Source organism: Salvia splendens, chromosome 14 (assembly GCF_004379255.2).
Source record: "Salvia splendens isolate huo1 chromosome 14, SspV2, whole genome shotgun sequence".
Lineage (NCBI taxonomy): Eukaryota > Viridiplantae > Streptophyta > Magnoliopsida > Lamiales > Lamiaceae > Salvia > Salvia splendens.
The window spans coordinates 25,723,659-25,731,644 of NC_056045.1; the positions used below are offsets into that span (position 1 = coordinate 25,723,659).

General features: G+C 37.9%; 2 non-coding genes and 1 pseudogene across 2 annotated transcripts; 1 reads left to right on the forward strand and 2 right to left on the reverse strand.

The window, feature by feature from the left end:
* Window positions 1–590: 590 nt before the first annotated feature.
* On the reverse strand, window positions 591–1,235 carry LOC121764012 (annotated as a pseudogene).
* Window positions 1,236–5,169: 3,934 nt separating this feature from the next.
* Window positions 5,170–5,249, forward strand: TRNAL-CAG. Its single transcript has one exon. It is a non-coding gene; the product is annotated as a tRNA-Leu (tRNA).
* Window positions 5,250–6,948: 1,699 nt separating this feature from the next.
* On the reverse strand, window positions 6,949–7,051 carry LOC121766205. The gene has a single exon (XR_006042940.1). It is a non-coding gene; the product is annotated as a U6 spliceosomal RNA (small nuclear RNA).
* Between the last annotated feature and the right edge of the window lie 935 nt (window positions 7,052–7,986).

Genomic DNA, 7,986 nt, shown 5'->3' on the forward strand with positions numbered 1-7,986 from the left:
TATCTCTAATAAGGTGAGAGTAATTCTATGCTAATAATAATACTTTAATTATTTTTTTTCTCTACTTTTCTGTTACTTTATCAATTGTACTTGTGTCCAATTAAAAGTACATACACTTATAATACAGAGGAAAGTAAATAAAAATAAGACTCACACTTCAATATTTTCTTCACAACTTTTTTTTACATTTCTTATTTTTGCATTTCTTAATATGTTAGAATCTAAATACATTATTGAAAAGTACAAAAAAAATAGTACTCCGAAAAAAGCTATGAAGTAGTTGTCCAAGGAATAAAAATTCAATTGCCCATATATTACTACTCACTAAGTGCTAACACATTGACAATTACATAAAAAAGTAAAATAAACTAATTAAGAAGTGGTTTCAAAATTAATCTGATTGTTTCGTAAAAAATGTAAAGATTATAGTAGTAAGTATTTACATGAACTAAAACGCTCGATTTTTTATTTAGTAACAATGTCACAAGACATTTGGCTTACAACAACAGTGTCCACAAACTAAGAAATGAAAAGCGAAAAACAACAACCAACAATCTCGACAAACCGAAAATGAAGAACAAATTATTGACTTAACCAGAGATATCAATGGCCTTAACTTCCGGCTTCTTCACTTCCTCCTTGGGCACCGTCACCGTCAGCACCCCATTCTCCATCGCCGCCTTCACCTGCTCCACCTTCGCATTCTCCGGCAGCCTAAACCGGCGCACGAACTTGCCGCTGCTCCTCTCAACGCGGTGCCACTTGTCATTCTTCTCCTCCTGCTCCTTGCTCCTCTCTCCGCTGATCTGCAGAATGCCGCCATCCTCCACCTCAACCTTAACTTCCTCCTTCATTGAAGAAGGGGTAGTTGGTGGAGAGAGGGAAACCCTCGAAGGGGTCCCACACGTCGAGGGAGAAGGGGTCGAACACGTTGCTGCGGCGGCAGCCGAAGAAGCTCGGAATCAGAGACATTTTAACTAACTTGCGGGTTAATTCTTTTTTGATTGTAGGGCATTATTTACATTCTTATTTTGTGTACTGCGTTTTTTTTTTAAATTACAAGTTTGGGAGAGACGCATGAGTGTCATGCGTCTTTTGTTAATGAAACGCATGATGCTCTTGAATTTTAAGCTAAGACCCATGACAGTTATGCGTTTTTTTAAAAAAATATAATTTAATTGAAAGACGCATGAGCGTCATGCGTCTCTACCTAAAACGCATGACGCACATGCGTCTTTATTTTGGATTAAATCAGGCAGCATAAGCTTACAGAACAGAACAGGTGAGAAAGGAGAAAGAAAAAAAGGGGCAACGCGATTTCTTGGCGATTTCTGTCGATTTCTTCTACTTTTCCGTTATATTCCAGTAAGTTTTCTTCAATCTTGCAACATTGCTCACTTATTCGTTGTTTATTGCATAATATTAGTGTTTCTAATAAAATTTTCTTAAATTTACTAAATCATGGTTTATACGAAAAAATTGTCTCTAAATTAGGGTTCTGCCTAAAAATTATACAAAATAACAACAATTAGAGACAAATCCTAATTTAGTAAATTTGAGAAAATTTAATTAGAAACACTAATATTATGCAATAAACAACGAATACTTGAGCAATGTTGCAAGATTGAAGAAAACTTACCGGAATATAACGGAAAAATAGAAGAAATCGACGGAAATCGCCAAGAAATTGCGTTGCCCCTTTTTTTCTTTCTCCTTTCTTGCCTGTTCTGTTTTGTAAGCTTATGCTGCCTGATTTAATTCAAAATAAAGACGGACGTGCATCATTCGTTTTAGGTAGAGACGCATGATGCTCATGCGTCTTTCAATTAAATTAAAAAAAAATTAAAAACGCTTAATTGTCATGCGTCTTAGCCTAAAACGCAAGAGCATCATGTGTTTTACTAACAAAAGACGCATGCGTCTCTCCCAAACTTGTAATTTTAAAAAAATGCAGTATACAATAAGAATGTAAATAATGCCCTAGAATAAAAAAAGAATTAACCCACTAACTTGCTAATCAAATTGATGAAAGCTTGTGAACTTATGAGACTACTGATTTTTTATGAGAAAAGGAGTGAAGGAGAATTTATAGTAATGATATGAGAAATTCGTCGGTTTCGAGTGGATTCTGGATTGCTCTGTATTGGGATAGAAATGGTATGTTCTAGACTACGCTGCCATATTCCACCCTCTCTTTTTTTCTCTGATTTCGCATTATACTATGAATTTGGGCTGCTTGAAGATTTCGCATTTTATATGAATTTGGGCTTGTTTTCAACCAACCCAATTTGGAGTACTATTGTGGGCTACTGGGCTTGTTAGGAATATAGAAAAAAACTTAAGTGAGGCATGGAAAAAGTCATGGCAAAATTGCAGGTGCTTTCCCAAATTGTCATCCGACAAGCAGCATTTGGCGTTTCTCTCTCAAATCAAGCATTTATATGCAGAAAACAAGGACGGTTGTCGAGAGAGACTAAGCCATCCGTAGGCGGTCTATTAACCGTATCATCTTTTAACTATTCATGGCCCCACTTTACTTTTCACTCCATCTTTTAACTAAGAGCCATAACATGGTATAATCTTTTAACTATTCATGGCCCCACTTTACTTTTCACTCCATCTCTTAACTAAGAGCCATAACCTGCAACCTTCCATCTCTTAATCATCTCATCCCTTAACTATTCATTCAATTTCATTTTTTATTTTTATTTCCAACAAATTCAATTAATAAAAACACACTTCATTAAATAAAATAAAATTACAACTTAAAATCCTAAAAAAATACATAATTAAATTCGTGGCAAAATAAATAAAAAAGACATAATTTAAAATACAATTTTATAGAAATTATAAAAACTACTCCGCCAGCGAATCATTTCCCGAGGGAGGCGGTAGATGCAGAATACCAAGTTGTCCCGCCAGATACACAATGCCGGCATGATGGGCTTGAAATTGATGGGCTTGAAATTGGGCAGGCGTCATGCGGGAAGTCTCCGCCATCGTGGCAGTGAAGTACATGGACATTAAGGAGTAGGGCGGCCCTTGGGAGCCCGCCTGGCTTGATTCGCCTCGGCCCCTCCTCCCTCTAGCCGCCTTCGCCGCCTTGGTCCCTTGCGGCCGACGGCGCCCGCGGGAGGACCCCTCTGCATCGTCAGTCGTACCCTCAACCTCCTGCGAGGCAACCTCTTGTGCGGCGCTGTCCGAACCGCCCCCACTAGACGAGTATTGACCACCTGTCGTGTGCTTCGTGCGCTTCGAGGTCAAGGTCGAGCCCGAGCTGGACCGGACACCGCCGGCCCACCTTTCCTCGTCTTTGACGGCCTCCCAAACATCGACATGTCTGAATTCTTTGCCGGTGTCGTCGAAATAGACTCGCAAAGCCGATCTTAGAATGTCGGCTCTCGTGGCTCCGCTTTGGTAATGAGCCGCTTCGTTCTTGTAGATGCCGCAGAATTTTTTGACCTCTTTGTCGACTCGGTTAAAGTGAGCGCGGAGCATCTTCAATGTGCGGCGGCAGGACCCCTTCGGCTTAATCTCGTTGTAGGCCTCGGTGACCTTTTCCCATAAGCACTTCCGGGTTTGTTGATTTTCGATGATGGGATCGTACGAGACGCTGATCTAGGCGTTGTACACAACCATTGTGTCCTTGCGGTTGTACGGATGCCGACCTACATCCTCATCTTCCTCGGCCGCCTCCGCCTCTTCCACCACGGCATCGAATGCCCTGGAGCTTGCACCGCCTCCTCCTCCTTCCGGAGTGGGTTCATCCGGATAATCCTCCTGAATTTGGGATAATCCCTGCGAATACCTCGGGGCGGAGGGACGAGTGTAAGCATCAACATCAAAATGGGGTGGTTGGTACCCCGCTGGCGTCGACGAACCGGAACCGGAACCGGAACCACCCAAGACATTGTACATGCCCCCCAGTCGCCAAACGCGTTGATGTCAAACCCCGCCGGAGCCGCCATCGTTTCCGTCGCCGGACATTTTGTGATGAAAATTGGAGACGTTAGATGAAAATTGGAGAGGAAATGGAGATGATTTGAAAAGAATAGATGTGTGTTTGTGTGTGTAATGATGATGAAATATGAGTATTTATAGAGTAAAAAATAAAAAATAAAAAACGGTCGAAAAAAACTGTAATATTACCTTTTTCGTTTTTTAATTTTTTTTTATTAAATTCGATTTTTTTAAAAAAATTATTTATTGCGCCAGCGTGACGAAGCCCACTCGCGGGCCGGCGAGTGGCGTCACGCGTGGCGCCAGCTCGCGCCACGTGGCGCAGACGCGTGGCGAGCCAGCCCGCGAGATGTCTCGGTGGGACGGGCGTCTCGGCGAGACCGGGACGAGACGGGGCGCTGCAACGCGTCTCGCCGCCGTCTCGTCTCGGCGGGACGAGATACGAGCCACCCGCGGGACGCGTTGCGGGTGGCCTAACTACCACCAACTCTACTACGAAGCAATTGATTATTGATACCATATGCTGATTTTGAACGAAAGCGGCCACGACTTAACTGCATTATGTATCTTTTTGTGGCTTGGAGTAGAGTAGACAGTAGAAAGAATAGAAGACGAAGCCACATTTGATGATCAATCAAGATAAATAGTTATTGATACATGTATCGAATTTGCGAGTAGATAGATAAACCGTATTGTATCTTGACAGTCTTTTAATCAACTGGTTCGTTAATGAACGATTTAGAACATCTCCAACCATTTACATTAAACTCAAACCCATTTTAGTGTAAATGTCACATCACATATGATTTTACTCCAAGTACTTACACTATTCTCTATATTATGCCCTTTTTACTCACAAAATTTGAAAAAAAAGGTTTTGGTTTAGTGTAAACCTAAAGATAGGTATTTTTTTCTCAAAAATAAAAAATGAGATTGGTTTTGAGTACTATTAAAGCTAAATACCTATCACATTTTAGGTTTTAGTATACCCTTGGAAATAGTCTTACGACATATCTTTTGTGCTTTGGGGGCATGATTTCCAAGAATATCTTATTTTGATAACTTATAACTGTATTGTATCCAGGTCAATGCAATGCGCACACTCCTTTCTCCCTTTTATTTTCTTCTCATATCTGCAAATCACAGAAAAACAAAAAAAAAAAAAAAACTTATAACTGTATTGTTAATATTCACTTATTAAAACAATATGTCAAGATGGCCGAGCGGTCTAAGGCGCCAGTTTCAGGTACTGGTCCGAAAGGGCGTGGGTTCAAATCCCACTCTTGACAATTTTTCAATTTGTTAATTATTTATTTGAATGAATTATTTCATTAATACTTTTTCCTATGTTAGTTTTTTATTGTTCTCCCATTGTATTGCTATACAGATTCTTAAAACCATTTACTTGTAGCATTTCTTTTATTTCTCTTGTTTTTGTCCAATGTCCATTAAAACTTCTCCCATTTTCATGGTATGCATATTCCTTTTAAAAATGTTACTTGTAGGACATGATATGAACCAACCAAATCTTTTTATTAAGTATTCACTATTCACACATTGTACCTAGCTTATTATTCCAACGGAAAATAAGTAAATATATTTGGATAGTGGATAGTGACTTTGCAAATTCATTCTACACGCATATAAAAAATGAAGTATTTATTTCTATGAAAATAAAAAACGACCGAATTTCCACACCGCTATATGAATTCAGGAAATATATATACAGTTGTTGGCAGCTTTTAGTCTATCAGGTTCAGATTAAATCTTTTTCCACTCAAAGTCGAACATATACTAGATAATTAATTTACATAATTACAACTACATTGTTTAATAATTTTATTGATCTACTCATCTACCTGTTGAATTGTTGACTATACAATAATACTGTCGTATTTTAAGAAATTTGACACATAAATTCCTACGAGCAAAGTCGGTTCTGAACTTTTTTAGTGGTATGTAAAAACATTAAGTTCTAAATTATGTACGAAAAAAAACAGTTCAAAATTTGTCAAAAATCTGCTCATTGTTCATTGAATAACTCTTTTTTTCTCTCTCTTTCAGGTTCGATCTTGTAAAAAATATGCAAGTATGGCATGACGTAACGACCTTGTAAAATAATTGCCAAAATGGCTTACTTCGAAACTCAGAATTATCTTTCAATATATTTCTCTTTTCCATTAATTTTTTCAATTCCTATCATGGATAGCATGCATAAACCAATAATTAAAGATATTATTGTTTACGAAAATATAATCATATAAGATAAGTTATAATACTTGAATTTTGCATATTTATATTCAATACAATAAAATGAAAGTCTATTCATATTTATTACTTATATTTTAGTACCTTTTTTATATATAATTCAATTGTTTGTAATTAAATAAATTTAATTGAACTTAAATGGAAAAAGGGAAAATATCATGAATATAAGTAATAAACAGACGGTTTTTGCAACTTTACAAAGGTAAAAAAGGTTAGATCACATTTGTAAATTTTCAAACTATTTGTACAACTACTTTAAAGTCGGACCATAAACTATAATTATCCCAATTAATTACGTACTTATTAGAGCACATGCATCATATCACCATCATTCATCTTCAATCAAACTCAAGAGTTTCCTTACATTCCAATCTGTTTTCTGCTAAAATTGAAATAAAAATAACCACTGCAATTTATATCAATCATCTTTACTTAAATATACAATACTCGTATTAGGTTTCAAATATGATTCGATAATTTGATTAATCCTTTTGTATTGACGTTACTAAACCAACTTAAGTGTAATGAACTCATAAGTCGCATTTACTACTGCTCATTACTTATTTTGTTCATGACACAATATTACTCATTGTTCTTATCATAGTTTGTTTATCTATCTTCGTAATTAAACAACCCTACTATCTATTTAAAAGCTACTCACGTCATCACTACTTTTGAAAGCTACTTACGATCCATCGATACATCTGTATATACGTATTTATTTATTATTTTTTTTTCTCGATTTATGCGTGTCATCCTTGCACAGGAGCCATGCTAATCTTCTCTGTATCGTTCCAATTTTATCGGATGTCCCCGAGGGGACATGTATATACGTATTTATTGTCCTCCTTGAAGATATTGAACCAAGAATTGATTCAAGACTGGTAATCGATCTTAGTTGATCTTTGAGAAGGATTCAGAGAGAAAGTATGAACACTAAGTGTTTGTGAAAATGAAGGAATCTTATTAGAAAAGGAATGCCGTAATGTTAAAACCAGCTAAGCTAATACAAAAGCTACTTTTCTACTTATACTAAGTGAATAGATTTCACTTAATCAGTTACAACAGAAAACAATTTCTAACGGCTAGTTTACAAGCTAGCTGCTTGTTTCCTTTATCTTGATCAGCTATTGCCAGTCCACTCTACTTACTGTGAGTCCTCCTCGGTTGCTCCAGATCAGCCACAAACTCTAACAATCTCCACCTTGGGTGATCCAGCAACCATCTCAAAAATCAGCAGTACACAGATTTATCAATCTACAACAATATTCAAACTTCTCTTTGCTGAGGGGCTTTGTTAGCATATCTGCCGGGTTGTGTGCGGTGTCAATCTTTACAACACGAACCCTCCCACTCTCAACCTCGTCTCTGATGAAGTGTAGTCGCACATCTATGTGCTTACTACGCTCATGGAACATCTGATGCCTTGCTAGGCAAATAGCACCATTGTTGTCACAATGTATTGCTACTCCATCTTGCTTAATTCCAAAATCGGAAATCAGCCCCATCAACCACTTGCTCTCCTTGACCGCCGAAGTGAGCGCTATGTATTCAGCCTCCGTGGTCGATAAAGCTACTACATTCTGCAAACTTGACTTCCAACACACAGCCGATCCAAATAGAGTGAAGACATATCCTGTTTGGGACCTTCTTGTGTCAAGATTGGCTGCATAGTCTGAATCGCAGAAACCAACGAGAGGCTCTTTCTCTGCTCCACCTGCTCCTGCGAACAATATACCAAGCTTGTCAGCTCCCTTC